At 38.8% G+C, this 16749-nt stretch overlaps 1 protein-coding gene across 3 annotated transcripts in view; it reads right to left on the bottom strand.

Moving 5' to 3' along the window:
- IL1RAPL1 (interleukin 1 receptor accessory protein like 1) overlaps window positions 1-16749 on the bottom strand; it is a 1400814-nt gene that overhangs the window by 122115 nt on the left and 1261950 nt on the right. The gene's annotated exons all lie outside the window — the stretch shown is intronic.

Raw genomic sequence — 16749 nt, 5'->3', positions numbered from 1 at the left:
ATGTGATGACGTCACTAGAATACATCAGTCTACCAGAAGGTAGCCTTCATGTATTATAATAGTTGTCACAGTTACTTCTGACAGTTACAAATTGTCATGCACAAGATCATAGTTAAAGTATTTGATTTGAAATCTACAGTTGAATGGTACACAACTATACCTACATGTATTATATGGATAATATATACATGATAAAACCCCAAATCCTAACCGAGACCCACAAGGCGGTCCTACCAGATCTGATTCATACTATAGTTCTGGCATCATCTTCAAACACTGTTCTTCCTTGCTTTCTGGGTTTTGGGCACACTTTCCAATGCTACTGATACTTGGATATCATGAAGAGTCCTCCATATAATGTGGCCTCTGCCTTTACTGCTTTTCTTTTGAACATCTGCATTAATAATTTTCCCATTTCAAAGAGGTCTCTGCTCAGACACTGCCTATCTTGTAACCTAGGGTGCTGTAACACATTACTATAACCTGGGTACCCTAAAATAACAGAAAGGTATTCTCTGATTCCTGGAGGCCAGAAATCCAAAATCAAAGTGCATATATAGTTCATTCCTCCTGGAGGCTCCTGGGAATGAATCCCTTCCATGCCCCGTCCTAGTTTCTGGTGGTTGCTGGTAATTCTTGGCATTCCTTGGCTTCCAGATGTAGCACATGACCTTTGCTTCTGTGTATCATTGTGGTTCCTCCCTGCTCTCATTATTACAAGGATTTACATGCAGGGCGCACCCTAAATTCACAGCAATCTCACTTTAGGATCCTTAATGTAGTTGTATCTGCAAAAGATCCTATTTCCCTGTAAGATCATGTTTACCTATACCAGGGGTTAGGACTGGAATATAGGCTTTCAGCATCACTATTCAACCTGTTCTATCGTTTCTTCACATATCAGTGGCCGCACTTAATGATAAAATAGCACATATACTATCATACTCTGCCACCTAGTTCTGCATTTCTTAAAAGTGCTGAATATTCAGAACATAGAGAATTCCTATGTGTCCCATAGTAGTAGTAGTGTGGGCTGCAAAACAGCAAAGACTTTTTGTTCATTGCTATTCCTCAGCATGTGGAATATTACCTGGCAAAGAATAGCTTCTCAAATATTTACTGAATGGATGAATAGATAGACATGGTCAAAATTTGGTTGAATATCATTGATTAATATAATTAATAATATAAATTGCATAAGTTCATTAATCAGGATGTGGGAGTTGTAGAAAGCAGAATTACGCTCCCCCAAAGATGTCCACTTCCTGTTTTCTGAATCTTAGGACTGTGTCACCTTATGTGACAAAAGACTTTGCAAATACAATTAAAGATCTGAAGATGGAGAGCTAATCCTGGGTTACCTGAACAAGCCCAGGGTAATCACGAGGATTCTTACAAAAAGGGAGGCAGGCAGGAGGTCTGTGTCCTAGAAGGATATGTGATGGCAGAAGCTTGAGAGTGTGATAGAGGTTCAAAGGTGCTTTGTTGCTGGCTCTGAAGATGGAGGAATGAATACTGGCAGCTTCTGGGAGCTAAAAAGGGAATGAAATGATTCTCTCCTGGAGCCTCCAAAATGGATCACATCCCTGCCCAAACCTTGGTGCCCCCCCAAAAGCTGATTTTGGACTTCTGAACCCCCATAACTGTAAGAAAAACAGTGCCTTTATTTTTTAGAAGACAATTTGAGACATAAACATACACACACCTTCCATCCACTAGTTCACTCCCTAAATGGCCAGGCCTGGGCCAGGCCAAAGTCGGGAACCCAGAGTTTCATCCTGGTTTCCCATGTGCGTGGCAGGGTCACAAGGATCTGAGCCATCTTCAGCTGCTTTTCCAGGGAGCTGGATGGGAGGAAGAGCAGCCGGACTCTAACTGCACAACAATGCTGGCTGCCCAAAATGTGTGCTTTTTAATGCAACAAAGTTAGTGGTAATTTGCTATGGCATCAATAGGGAACTAATACATGCCCTAACAGTTTTTTTTCCCCAAAGTCCTAATTTATTAATGAGGTAGATGATCTAAAAAGATAAGAATCCCCTATTTTACTGACTTCTTAGTTCTGAAATATGCTTATAATGTTTTCAGACTATTAAAGTAGAAGATAAGCAAACTGTATGTCCCAATATTTCCAAGCCAAAGCAGATAGATCATTTATACAATATTTTATAAGATGGCTGCTTTACGCAGTGACCATTCATGGTACAGTGGTGTACTATACCTTGAATGTATGTAAAATGGCTAAATGCCTAAAATGGAAGCCTAGTTATTTTAAATACATTGTACCAACTGCATTAATAAGGCCAACACATTACTTTTTGTCATTGAATGCATGGATCTCATAAATCGGGATGAGACACAATATTTACTGAAATGGAGGTTATCTTCAAGCCCTCAGCAGAGAATTATCAGCATTTCGCAGCAGCTCAACAGTGAGCAGTTAATACATAGCAATCTGTAGTGAAATATTTATAACCTGAACAATTTTCATCTTCTCCCAGTGAAATACAGGGATAGTTGTGCTTTGGAATGTAGATGTATAGGACCCAATAGACACTGAAGCATGTCTTCATCTGGGGCAAAATGAGAGCAATTCCATGATTTATATTTCATGCAGTAAGCATGGGTGACAAGTGATGTTCTGTGTTGATCACTTTTATGCATGTACTGTGCTGTGACATGCCATCTCAAAGTAGATACTGTCCCCTAGAACAACACTAAACTCCCCACTGTGGCGGAACAGAGACCTTATTCAAAGGTATAATAATCAGAAACTGGATACACTGGGAAAACACCAAACCAAGACAGATACCCAAATAATCCAAACTAGAAACACACCTTTTATAAAATGAAGTACATAATCTAAGCAAAACAGTTTTATATTAATACAATCACTGTTTTAATCCTCTTTGTAAGATGATGCCAGATCAGGGATGCTGGAATCGTCTGGGGCCTCAGGAGTGTGGATTTGACATGGCCTATAACCTTAGTAACATTGAGGCTTCAACATGTTCCTGAATAAACTGTTTCCAGCCATCTTTCATATCCCAGAGTTCGTTCTTAATGTTTTCTTGGACTGAATGCATCTCTCTGCCGACTATATCTGGAGAGATGCAATTCACCTGTGCAGAGGATATAACCTAGCTGGCTTGAGATTGCTATCCTTAGACAGGCCTGATTGCAAGGCTAGTGCTCAGCCAGCATCTGGGAACTTGGATTTCAGGAGTGTACACCATGTCTGATAAGAACGGCTCACTGAGCTTCAAGTGTCAATGCAATCAACAAGGTGTATGTTGAACAGTTGCTTTCCTTCTGAGACTCCAAATTTTTGATGTGTGCCAGGCAATGGCTGACTTCCAGTAAAATCCCTGAAGCATTGATTGCCTAAGTAACATTTTTAGTGGACAGTGTTTCACACATGTTGTCACTACTCTGTTTACAGAACTAAGTGCATCCTGAGTGACTTCCTAGGGGGAGGACTCTTCAAAGCTTGTCCCTGATAATCACTTCATTGGGCTTTTCAATTTCTTAGTTTTGCTTTGTATCCTATTGCTATAACAAATTATAGCCATGATTACAACTATGTACTGAGTGCTGTGAGTTGCCGTGGTCACTCATTGAACCTGAAGGGTGGCCGTGGAAACCCCTAGTCTACCTGCATTCTCGGCTCCAAAGTCACCTTCTCTGTGAAGCTTCTTAATCCTGGCACCCTTGAAAAATGACTCATTTGATTGGTCTGAGTAACCTAATTCATAGCACTTAAATAGTTTTTATATGCTAGATTACATTTGCTGTGTATACATCCATTTCCACTGTGGACAAGGATCATGTTTTATTAACGTTTGCATCACAATATTCTAGGAAGGTGAACTAAATAATTGCTCAATTAAACTAGAACCATTTACCTGTTATCAGGGATATAACTCATAAACAGTGAATTGAATTTTGAATAGCTAAACATAACATGAAGTGTGAATTTTTGTACCCTATGTTGTAACTTTTTAAATATGCATAGATGATCTTTTTGACGTAAGCAAATTTAGCACATAAATAGACTGTATAATAAAGCAAAACATGACAAATAAGTAAAGGCCATATTCTGGCCACACAGACTTAAATTTTGACTTGTACTCCTAGAATTAATGTTGTAGCAATTTGAACTTAGGAAATAATTTGCAACTAACACCTTATTTTGCTATATGCTTGAGCTTCTGTGATTAAATGTACCTATTTTATAAAGCAGTGTTTTTCCCACATTTCCGCTTAAATAGAATAGTGTACATTGCAGAAGGGCTGTGTACATTGCAGAAAGGCTGTTTTGCTGTAGACAGTGGACTTACCAAGACATACCTGATAGAATCGTGTAGCATTCAGATGGTATTAAGATTTCAGCAAATTCATATATGGCTTTATACTTAAAAATTGGGCCTTCTCGCATTCACAAAGCAGAATTACCTGGTTAATATTTCAATTAAGCTCCTTAACAATATTCTAAAACTGGTATAAATGTCTCATAGTAGACCTTTCATGTACTTGAGCCAATTGGGTTGGAGTAAGAAAGAGACGTCAGCAAAGATGGTTACGATTTGGAATCCTGTATCTGGTTAGATATGATTAAAAGAATTTCAAATTGGAAATTCTTGACCTCAAAAAACTTAGAAAGGAAATTACTTTGCTTTCCATCAGATGGACTCACTATAATAAATTAGTCAAACAACTATGTGTATGAATATATGAACACATACATATAGACATACATATCTACACACCCATGTTGTCATTGTAATGACAGAAAACAGTATTTTGATACAGTACTACCTTTTTAAAGCAGTTTTAACCTTTTCCCATATTAACATATCCCAAAGAAATCAGCCATTTTGTTCTCCCCTACCCCCAACAAAAGGCAAAATATCAAAGGACTGTCAAATTGTCTTAACCCATGTTAACAAAGCATTCTTTTTATGGTTAAACGCCAGTAAATACAGGCTGGTTTGACAGTCATGAAACCGCAGAAAGAAACATGGAAGATTTTTTTGCAAATTGTAATAGTCTTCATATGCTCTGTATTCTAATCTATAAAATAATATATGTATAAGAATATTTTGGTGAAGTAAACTGCATTTTGCGGAGTGAATATGACAAGTACAGTGACCTAGGATCTCTTATAATGTGTTTTCATTTATATGCTCTTCAGGTCAAAGTACTTGAGTGCTCCATTTGCTGACCAGTTTTGAATTAGGCAGATTGTATTTGAATGCTGCGGAGATCCAATAAAATGATCTATTATCCACAGATCAATGGGAGAAAGCATGTGTACATTTGAATTATGGAAGCTTATCTACTCTGTTGGGTCAGTGGCCCTGTTCCAAATTAAAGATGTGAACATTTGTGCATTCATGTTGGAGCCAGCTTTTAAAGATAATCGGGCCACGGTAGAACTCAATTTTAGGGCTCTCTTGATTATTTGGTTATTTGATTATAATGTCAGACTTAGCCTCTTCAATGGCTATGATCAATATTTGGGAAACCTTCAGCCATTATGATGTCTTCTACCCTCTTGACCTGTAATTCAATGTACGGACTGTGTCAGCACAGAGTTGCCTCTGAGTTGTAAGGAATGAAAAGAAAAAAAGCTAAAGAAATAATCAAATGACTACTTGGTTTTTATGGAAATGCATTATGTGAAACTCTCAGCATAATACACACTTTTAGGAATATGTTTCTTGGTAGTAATTTATCCTCCAAGTTAATGAATAGCTTCAACACATTGACATGAAATTAAGGAGATACTAGCCTTGCCAGCTAAATAATTGAGTAATTCCAAGGGTCAGTGGAAAGAAATGTCACTAATAGGTTGTACTCCTATTAAAATACCAGGTTTGTATAATCAATAAGTGTGTGTACAGATAAGCTGAAAGAGAAAATGTGAAATTACCAAGTGCCTTCCATGTCCCAGGCAGTGTACCCATTTAGTTACATATATGCGTATCTGTAATCCCCACAGCAACTGTAGGAGACAATGCTGAAACCAGAACTGTAGGATTAACTAGCCCGTAGTTGTTTCTGTGTGTATGTGGTCCATCATTGTAGTAATGGCCAGCGGAAGCCTCCACAGTCCAGCCCACCCACCCAACCTGGCATAAGTGAGCTTCAGCTGAGATCACAGAAGCCTGCCCTTCATCAGGAGAGTCACTTAGCTGAGCCTAGCCCAAATTGTCTTCCTGCAGAATCATAAGCTAAATAGGTGATTATTGTTTTAACGCACTAAGATGTATGCTTCTTTCTTAGATAGTAGACTACTATAGGGAACTAGTAAGCTTTGGGACTGGGCTTGATATCTATGTTGATCTAAGTCTAGATCGAGAGCTCTTGATGAAATACAGCGAGAAAGAGTAAAGCCCACTTCAGGCCAGATCTCAAACAGCATAGTTTGAGATTGCACATCTTTTTGTGCTATTCTAATCACATGGAACAAACTGCTATAGCTCCAACACAGTTCTCTGTGCAGATGAGCAGTGGCAAACCGTACTGTTTGAATTTTATATTTCTAATCCAATAGGCTTAAGAAATTTGATTCCAAATTTATATACACAAATGCCTTCATCTCAGCTCCCAAGATCTCTAACAAAATATTAATACTTGAGGAGATTCCAAGTTGGGAGGAATTAATAACAGCCCTACTTTCTGTGTTTCTACCATGGTAAAGTCTTTCCATGCTCATCATCTCATTGTGTGATATGAATTATTCAGAATATAAATCGGCTTTCATTTTTAACCTAGGAGACGATAAATTTGACAATGGAGATGGATTTAAAGTATAAATCATGCTAGAGACTTCATGCATATTCAAGTTAAATCAGGTCTGGTTGTGAACCCACGCTCCTATTCACAGTGTAAATCACTGTGTATTCTACTCAAGAGGTCACTCCAAACAGGCTTTAGGTATGCTTTTCCCCTTGGAAAATGCAGTTAATTGTTATCGTTTGCCCCTAAGGATTTCACTTTCAAATTGTTTATTTTCTAGTGTCACTGATGAGCTGACTGAGAAAATGAAACACTTCAGTTTAATTACCAGCTGCAATTACAGCTTGTGCAAAGGTACTTCATCTTCTACTCTTTATAATTGTCTATTCTTATGATATAATATGTGGTTATATTTTCTGCCTTTCAAAATGCTAGCAATGACACTCTATTTTCAAAAAAAAAATTAACACAAGATGACACTAAAATGACTTCAGTGTAGCTTGAAGACATTGCAAACACCATGGTATAGTGTTTGACTCAAAACCCTTTACTTTTTGTACTTCAATGCAGAACGATAATGGACGTGAAAAACAGGTAAGGCAATGTAGTCGATCACTTTAGGCTTTATTTTAGAATAGGGATGATATGAAAGCAGAAAGAATATCTCATTCAGATGTAGGCAGATAGAACAGTTGAATGTAGACTCCTATCTTACCAGCTGAGTAAGTAATGTCCTCTTATGCTTGTCATTATGTTGCTTCTTACTATTCAAGTTATAGTTAAAAAGTTGTCTTAACTAATGAGACTGCTATGAAGACTTGTCAATATTGATCATCTTGAATAGTTCCTAATAGATAGAAATAGATCAAGAAATGTTAGTACCTTACTCAACCCTTTACCTTCATCTTAACTTTCATGTAGTGGGCAGCATGATGTGGTGTTAACTGTGGGAGCTCGAAGCAGACTTCATGGGTTTACATTCTGACCATCTGATGAATGAATAATCTTAGATTTTCAGGTACATCACTTATCCTCTGAGTGCTATTTCCTCACTTAGGACAGAGAATAATCCTAGAGCCTACCTGTGGAGCGTCACTGTAAGACTTAACCTAATTCTTGCATGAAGGAATAGCTGCCTGGCATATAGTGAACTAAAAAGAAATTAAAAAGTGCTGGGAAATGATTTTTTGGTTTTAAAACTAAGAGAAGCCTCTAATGTAGCTGCATTTCACCATCAGTCTTGTTTTGAATTTGGGGAATGAAGTACTTCAACACTAAAAACTAGGATAAAATGCAAACTGTAGAAAAGTATTATATATTCTTGTATCTTGTAATTTGTGCTTGAAATAATAGACACAGGCTATGGATTTTGCTTCTGGACTGTTATTTACTAGTTACTACAATGTTTTGGAATGTTGGGCTAAGGGGCTGTGACTCGGGCATGAAATCCATATTTGTGTCAAAACAGATCGGTGTTGTGTTATTATGTTTGCCACTTTGATACACAGCTCTGAGGCACAGACTTTGTACAGCTGTCATAGGAAATGTGAATGGTTTTATATACGTGGTTGGAACAAAATAACCCAACATATAAAATGAAAAGGAAGAATTTCTATACCAGTACATAAAAATATAAAACATGGCTGGAGTTGTCTATCATGATTGTCAGTATGATTTTTGTTTAACCAGATCTATAGCAAGAATGGTGGATATTCAATTTTAAATGTTACATTGATTTGTATTCAAAGTATATATTTGATGTTCTATTGACTTAAACTTGGCTAGTCTGGAAGCTTATGTGAGGACACAGAACTGGATCTTGGGTAGAACTATAAGTGATAGCATTCTACTTTGTAACACTAGCTCTTAAAAGAACATCACCCAAAATACATGAAAATCACCTTTATCCAAAGTCTCTGGGCAGGGTTAAGGTTGGAGGATTATGGTGTGATAGTTCCATAACTAGATCTCTAATGAATATAAGTATTTTTTGCATTTGTCTCAACTTTGCTGTTATTACTGGAATCATTAGTGTACTCTTAGGTATGGCCACAAAGGCATATAGGCAGACACAGTCTTCAAAGTAGGCGCAGAGTATGGAGTTCATTATCAGTGCCCTTTAAAAGCAAGGTAGGCAGTAATACATTTAACAAGTTTTTGATGGTTATGGCAATTTACGGAGTCTAATGACAGGACAATGTTTTGCTTTGAGCACACTAAATAGTGTATGGATAGGAGCTTGAAGGAACTTGAAGGAAGCACTCAAGCTTCATTTGTAATCCTACAAAAAGTTTTTATGCAATTTTTATAAACACACGATAGTTCTGGGGTTAATGGTTGAAATGCTAATGAGTGATTTTCAATGAACAAGCTATAGCATGCCAAGAGGTGAGACCGGATTTAGATCATGTGTTGTGAGGCAGCTGGAAGAGTTCGATTTGGGCAGAGGATCTTGCTTAGAAAGACCATGGCTGCTTTTTTTCCCCACATGTTGGAGGAATTCTTATGGAGAGGTAGAAGTGGACTCAACCAAAACTGGAGTAGTTCTCCACACTGCCCATAACAGGCATCACAAATGGATCATTGCTCTTTTTGTAAGGAGATAGAAAATACCCTGGGGTTGTTCATTAACATTCGTTAGTCATTGTTAATCAGAATTTTATTGAGATGAGACTCATTTATTTCTGAAATACATATAGTTCCTGAAGTGAACTACAGGTAAAATAAACTCAGATGTTCTAGAGGCAGGGTTCAGACCCACATGGATGAGTCTACTTCTCAAATGTGTTGAAGCAGCATGCATTGTCTGAGTATCCTGGAAGTGTTCAGAAGCACTCTAAAGAAAAGTGCTTTATAGGGGATTCATGTAAGAAAGTGTGAAACTTTAACAGCCACTTAGGCAACTTGGAATGCTGAGAATATAAGACAGGGTCAAAACAGTCAGGAACCCCAAATGTAAAAACAAAACATGAGAATTATGAATAAAACCTGACAGCTATTTAAATATAACTAACTTTTCCTGTCTTTTTAATATAGGGAGAAGAATATCTAGCTATTGATCAATCTATCACTTAATTGATTTATCTATGTCCACTATATATATGCATGTGCATGTATGCATATGCTCACATGTATGTGTATAAAACACTAATATTTTTATTACTAGATAATTCTGAATGAATTTATAGGATAAGAGCCTTTTACTGAAGACTATTATGGTTATTTCATATCTGAATGATTTTAATAGACTGAATAGATCATAAATATCTATTTTTCCTTATTTGTACTTTAAAATACCAACGGTTGTGCTTGCAGTTGTCATCCTGTAGTTGATTTCATCAGCAATGGTGACATTTACTAATTTTTGCACTTCTTCTCTACCATTTATTACTGAGTGACATCTTCAGTTTCATAGATTGAGCAGCATGTACCAAAACAAACATTGGGAAATTTATTTCCAGTAGTGAACATCAAAGCCAACAGATACTCACTTCAGGGATCATGAGTGGGGACTTTAAAGAATAACCAGATCTGGGAGGAAGCTCTCCATAATGTTGTATGTATGTATATACTTGGCATGTCCCCCTCCACCAAAGAAGTATTCACTGGAGAAATAAGAAAAATCCTTCTGGCATTGAAGTCTTGACTCACTTGAGCACATTTTCCCTCTCCCAGTTGGTGGTGGGTGATATTTGCTACTCCATTCATGGGGTCATATGCTGCCTAACAAAATAAATCTAGATTTATGTAAGCAGTGATCAGTTTCCTTTGGCATAGAAAGTCAGGTGTTGATAAAAATTTCTATTCTCATATTTTACCCTCCCTGTTCCTAATTCCCTACTCATATCCCCATCCCCAGTTATTGCTGATAAACATTCATTAGTTATCCAGACTGAAAGTAGAGCTTAAAATTGTTTGGATAGGTAGGGATTTAGTTTCTTCATATGGGGATGTTAGATATTTCAGAATGGAGAGTTACATAGGCATTTGAAGGCAGAAAGAGCATGGCTTTAATTTCATTTTCTATAATCCTATCCTTTGCAATGGCATATGTTCATGAAATCATACCAAGTATATTTAGAATTAATTTTCATTGGAAACTATAACTGAAAATAGCATTTCATGACTTCCATTACTTTTATATCACATGATAGTGTGAAATCAGTTCCTGAAAAAGTCTAATCTGTGACCTTGCTGGTTGAAAATTCGAAAAAACCCTGTGAATAGATTTAACTATGATAAATTTAATCATGTTTGTATATTAACTATGACCAGAAACCTACAAGGAGGTATTAATAACTTTATATGCAGGTATATTAAATGTCCATAAAGCTGACATAAGAGATCATTTGACTAAACTGCTGGGAAGGGGAAAGGTACCTGGTTTGTCATTGCTTCTGACAATATGTATTTGTCTCTTTAGTCTAAAGGCTCTATATGTTCAATGAAGTATGTTCTTTTAGGTCAGTATTATACTATTAGTAATAAATGAAATCCTCCTATAAAAAGACTTAAGTATTTGGGTCATATTTTATACTAGACTTTAAGACTAAGCTTCAAAGACTAAAGTCCAAATTCCTTTATATAACATTGAAGACCCTTATAATCTGATTTTGGGTCTATTTTGCTAATGTCATTTCTTATCCATCACACTCAAATAGCAAGACATCTTCCAAAGAAGTCATCCTTTTGTACAGCCCAAAGACTTTGCACATGTTTTTATACTTTTGTTTCTGTTGGGATTCCATCCTTTTCAATAACTTTATTTATACAAGGTGTGCAGATTTCATATTTCATATACAGAGACTAAAGAGCATAGTGATACTTCCCACCCTACCTTCCTGCCCACCCATGCTCCCACCCTCCATCCTTTCTCATTTTTATAATGGAATGGAATACTTTGAGTTTATTTTTTTTAAAGATTTATTTATTTGAAAGTCAGAGTTACACAGAGAGGGGAGGCAGAGAGAGAGGTCTTCCATCCACTGGTTCATTCCCCAATTGGCTGCAACGGCCATAGCTGTGCTGGTCTGGAGCCAGGAGCATCCTCTGGGTCTCCTACACGGGTGCAGGGGCCCAAGGACTTGGGCCATCTTCTACTGCTTTCCCAGGCCATAGTAGTAGAGCTGGACCAGAAGTGGGGCAGCCGGGTCTTGAGCTGGCACCCATATGGGATGGTGGCACTTCAGGCCAGGGCATTAACCCACTGTGCCACAGTGCCAGTCCCGAGTTTTATGATCATAAACTTAACTTTCCACTAAGAATTCAACAAATAGTAAGGAAAACTGTTCCTCGACAGAGACAATACAGTAAATAATAATTAAACCTCAAAATGTCAACTTTGCTCATACACATTATTTTTTTGTCCTCAGTTGCCACAGATCAGGGAAAACATGGTATTTTGGAGGGGGATGGGCCTATTTCACTAAGTATAATGGTTTTCAGATACATCCATTTTGTTGCAAAAGACAGGATTTATCCTATTTTATGGCTGAGTAGTATTCCATACTGTGTACATATACGCCACATTTTCTTTATCTTGTCATCAGTTGATGGGCCTCTGAGTGAATTCTACATCTTAGCTATTGTGAATTGACCCACAATAAGCATGGAGGTACAGATAACTCTTTTGTATGCTAATTTCCTTTCATTTGAGTAAATTCCCAGGATTGGGATGATAGGATCATATGGTACATCTACTTTCAGATTTCTGAGTAATTTCCATACTGTCTTCAACATGGTTGTATTTGTTAGCATGCCTGCCAACAGTGGATTAGAGTAACTTTTCCTCTACATACTAACTAGCATGTATCCATTGATTTCTGTGTGAGAGCCATTCTAACTGGGGTGAGGTGAAACCTTAATATGATTTGATTTACATTACCCCAATGGCTAGTAATCCTGAGCCTTTCATTCATATGTCTGTTGGCCATTTGAACTTCCTGTTTTGAAAAGTGCCTGTTCAAATATTTTGCCCATTTCTTAACTGGACTGTTTGTTTTTTGAGCTCTTTATAGATTCTGAATATTAATCCATTATCAGTTGCACAGCTTGCAAATACTTTTTCTCATCTGTCAGCTGCCTCTTCACTTTGAGTATTTGCTTTGTAGTGCAAAAGTTTTTTAGTTTGATGTAATCCCACTTGTCTATTTTTTTCTTGGATTGCCGGTGTTTCTAGGTCTCTCTTCCAAGAGGTCCTTGTCTATGCCAATATCTTAGAGTTTCTCCAATATTCTCCTTAAGTAATTTGATGGTATCACGTTGAAGATTTAGATCCTTGATCTATTTTGAGTTCATATTTGTATAAGGAGTAAGGTGGGAGTCTTGTTTCATAGTTCTGCAGGCAGAGATCCAATTTTCCTAGCACCATTTGTTGGAGAGACTGTACTTTGTCTAGGGATTGATTTTTAACTTTAGGAAAGATCAGTTGGTTATAGATAATGTGGATCGATTTCTGTTTTGTTCCATTGGTCTGCATTATTGTACTAGTAAGAGGCTGTCTTGATTACAACTGCCTCATAGTAGATACCAAAATCTGGCATTGTGATGCCTCTGGCTCTGTTTTGAGAAGGCTTTAGCTGTTCAGGTGTATTGTGTTTCCATATGAATTTTAGCATCATTCTTTCCAGATCTACAGAGTGTTGTTGGTATTTTGATTGGGATCACTGTGGGGAGCAACTCGGACTGGACTGAGTTACTGGAATTAAGACTTATTCTATGCATCTGCTCTCCCACAATATGGCGCTGGGAGAGAAGAAAACAGCTTCTACACAGCTGCCTCCAGTTCAGCCAATAAACTGTAGGACTTGCTCCTGATTGGAGGAGAGCAGCGTACTCGGCGTGTGGGCAGCCGAGTTGGGATTGGCGGAGGAGGACTATAAAGGAGGAGAGAGACGGCATGCACCGGGAACATCTAAGGGGAACATCTAAGGGAACACCTGTGCAGCCCCCGAGAGAGCCGGCCGGCGGTGTGCCACTCCCCTGCGGAAGTGGGGAAAGTGGCCAGGGGGAACCGCCCTTCCACGGAGGTGGAAGGGACAGTAGCCAACCCGGGAAGAACCAGCAGCAAACCCGGGGAGGGCTGAGCAGACGAAAGAACAGCGCAGGGTTTAGTGTCGTTCCTCCACGAAGAGGGGGAGCGACATAATGGTGCCGTGACTCGGATATGAAGCCTAGGCAGGGTTTAGTGTCGTTCCTCCACGAAGAGGGGGAGCGACAGATCACATTAAATCTGTAAATTGCTTTTGGTAGGATGGACACTTTGATATTAATCCTTCCAATCCATGAACAAGGAAGAGTTTTCCATTTCCATTTTCTATGTCTTCTATCTCTTTAATGTTTTATAATTTTCATTGTAGAGATCTTTCACCTCCAAGGTATTTAAATTTCTTATAGATATTATGATTGGATTGAGCTTAGAAGCTCTTTCACAGCCATGGCATTGTCTGTGTTTACAAAGAAATGATTTGTGTGTCAATTTTTATATCTGCTACTTCACCAAACTCTTTGAATTCTAATAGTCTCTTAGTGGAGTCTGTTATCTTCAATCAAGGATAGTTGATTTCCTCTTTTCCAATTTGTTACCCTTTGATTTCTTTTTCTTGCCTCATGGCTCTGGCTAAAACTTTCAGAACTGTATTTAATAGCCATGGTGAAATTGGGTATCGTTGTCTGGTTCTAGATCTTAGCGGAAATACTTCATAATTCTCCCCATTCAATAAGATGCTCACTTTAGGTTTTTCCTGTATTGCCTTGATAATGTTGAAGAATGTTCCTTCTATACCGAATTTACTTGAGGGTTTTTTTTTTATTATCATGTAAGGATGTTGTATTTCAACGAATGCTTTCTCTGCATCTGTTGAGATAATCATGTGGTTTTTGTTTTACAATTAATGTGATGTATCACATTTATTGATCTGTGAATGTTGAACCATCCCTGCTTACCAGGGATAAATTCTACTTGGTCCAGCTGAATGATTCTTCTGATCTGTTGTCGGATTCCATTAGCTAGTATTTTGTTGGATTTTTGCATCTATGTTCATCAGGGATACTGGTCTATAGTTTACTTGCTCTGTATCTTTTTCAGGTTTTAGAATTAAGGTGATGCTGGCCTCATAGAAGGAGTTTGGGAGGATCCCCTCTCTTGCAGTTGTTTTGAATAGTTTGAGAAGAAATGGAGTTAGTTTATTTTAAGGCATTTGTGGAAACACTGGTTTTCTCATCTGATAGGTTTTACCTTTGAATTATGTCTCTCTGGCTTAGTGGAGTGCCTGCTTCTCGAGTGGATATCTAGAGGTGTGTGCTATGTGGGGCCAGGGAGCTCTGGTCAGTGCTTCAGGGTGGGGTAAGAATCCAGGGTAACATCCAAATTGGGCCTGGTAGGTCTCTATTGTCATTGGAGGGTTGGGGGAAAGGTAATGATCAGGTCTGTTGGCGTAATCACAACCTTGCCTCCTCTCTTGCAAGGTGATCAATGCCTGGTTTTGCCCACAGTATGTACAACCCCCCACCCGTGCAGCTGAATGAACCACACAAAGGATCCATGTGGTCCTTGGTGTGTACAAGGAACTTTCTGCTGTGATCCACACTAGGCCATCAGGGAGCTCTGAGCCTCTGACCCCAATCACAGTAATTGTCCAGAGACCCAGCTCCACCACACGCTCCATCATAGGACTGACTATGGTCAGGCATAGGGATAGGCACAGGATTCCCACAGTGACAAGGTGCAGGGTTTGCCCTTTCAGCTGTATGCCTCCCCATCCATGGGGAGAGCAGAGATGTTCCAGAGCCAGCTGCATGAGGGTGCTCTACTTCTTCAGTATGAGCCCTGGAGCCTGTGATAGGTAGAGGGGTTGAGACCACCTCCCAGTCCTATGTGGGTGTCTATCCCCCTCCCAACCCTCCCAGCCAGAATTGAAGTAAGGAGGGAACGTGATTTTTCTCTTATAAAATCCTCTGGTTGTGCATGTGAGAGCCACTGCAGTCTCTGTTGGTACCCTGCCCCCTGCTAGGGCTCCAGGCCAGACTCAAAGTGTGGTCTGCAAGGTATCTGCCAGGTAATATCACCAATGGCACCTGCTGCTGAAGTCTGCTCTCACCTTGTTCTGAGCAGCTTCTCTTTCAGTTCCTGACTGTGGGAGTCTTGAGTGGTGTCCCTGCTCACTGCTGTGCAGCCTCACTTTGCATGTTGTCCCATAGCATCCCTCTTCTTTCTGTAGAATCTACACTGCAGACTTCTCTCCAACTCTCCATTGTGAATACACTTCCTCTTCTTTGCTTCTGCTCTCTTCCTGTGGTCACAATGAGCACGTCTTTTTCCATATTCAGCCATCTTGGAATATCTGTGATTCCACTACTGACTCATCTCCTGGCCAGTTTCTCATCATCCTTTGAGATCTTTTCCTACCAGTGTGAGTACTGCTTCCTCAAAGCCGAGTTGCAGGGAGGGACTTAATTCTCTGGTATTCAAGGGCAAGAACCATACCTAACTTGCTTATTTTCTTGTTACCAGCGCTTTGTTCTTTGTTTCTTGAGCTCTTTCACTGGATCTAGTTTGCTTACATATACTTGGGCAAGAACAGTTAGCCAACACAATTATCAATAGCATTTTGCCAGCCAACAAATACATACTCAGAGTACTGTGTGCAGAGAATACATTGGTGGTTGAGACAAAAATTGTCCTTGGTTTCTTGAGACCTTGTCTCTAATTTTCCTCTTAATCTCATTTAGAACAGTTAAACTTAATTTCTTCCTAGTTTTTAAGCCCATTTCTGAAACGTAACTCTTAAATTCTGCTTCATGTTTTCCTTGCTGAGAGAACCATTTAGATGAAGCCAACTTTTCTACTCCTAATGCCTGAAACTCGTGTAAACCCAATTGTTTTCCTGCCTTCGTAGAGCTTGATGCCTAGATAAAAGGTAGTCCCAACTTCTGCTCTTTGGGGACCTGCACTCGCTGGTTCAGCTCCATACTTGAGTTATGGGAAAATAAGGATATTTAAAAAAA

Source organism: Oryctolagus cuniculus, chromosome X, assembly GCF_051225735.1.
Source record: "Oryctolagus cuniculus isolate XC-2025 breed Fujian yellow rabbit chromosome X, ASM5122573v1, whole genome shotgun sequence".
Taxonomy (NCBI): Eukaryota; Metazoa; Chordata; class Mammalia; order Lagomorpha; family Leporidae; genus Oryctolagus; species Oryctolagus cuniculus.
This window is presented reverse-complemented; position numbering and strand designations above follow the sequence as displayed.